We start from the raw sequence: 499 nt of genomic DNA on the forward strand, positions 1-499 counted from the left end.
TATATCCATATATGCATATATATAATATAGGTGTAAAATGCTTATTCATCCATTTATTGACAGCTACCTACACATGTGCCTTGGTAATGGTTCTGTATCAATATCTGTGTTGGTGTTTCTCTTGTACTTTTACATCATTTCCTTTGGATATAGACCAGGAACTGGAAAGTCATATTAAATCGTTCTACTTCTTGTATAGAAACAGGAATATGAACACTGTCTAAATTGCCTTGACTCATAATTAGACTCATTCAAGTCATTTTTCATTTCTCTTGTACTGGAGATAAACAATTAAATCTTAAATATTAATAGACCCAAGAAGAAAGATTAAATAAATATATATTTATATAATCATACCCACACTAAGGTATTGTAAGGTAAGTTCATACAATAAGAACTGGTTAATGTAAGAAATTGTATGCAATTAAAGAAATGATAAATAAGCCGTGCGGTGGTGGTGCACGCCTTTAATCCCAGCACTCTGAAGGCAGAGGCAGGC

Source organism: Microtus ochrogaster, unplaced genomic scaffold (assembly GCF_000317375.1).
Source record: "Microtus ochrogaster isolate Prairie Vole_2 unplaced genomic scaffold, MicOch1.0 UNK84, whole genome shotgun sequence".
NCBI lineage: Eukaryota > Metazoa > Chordata > Mammalia > Rodentia > Cricetidae > Microtus > Microtus ochrogaster.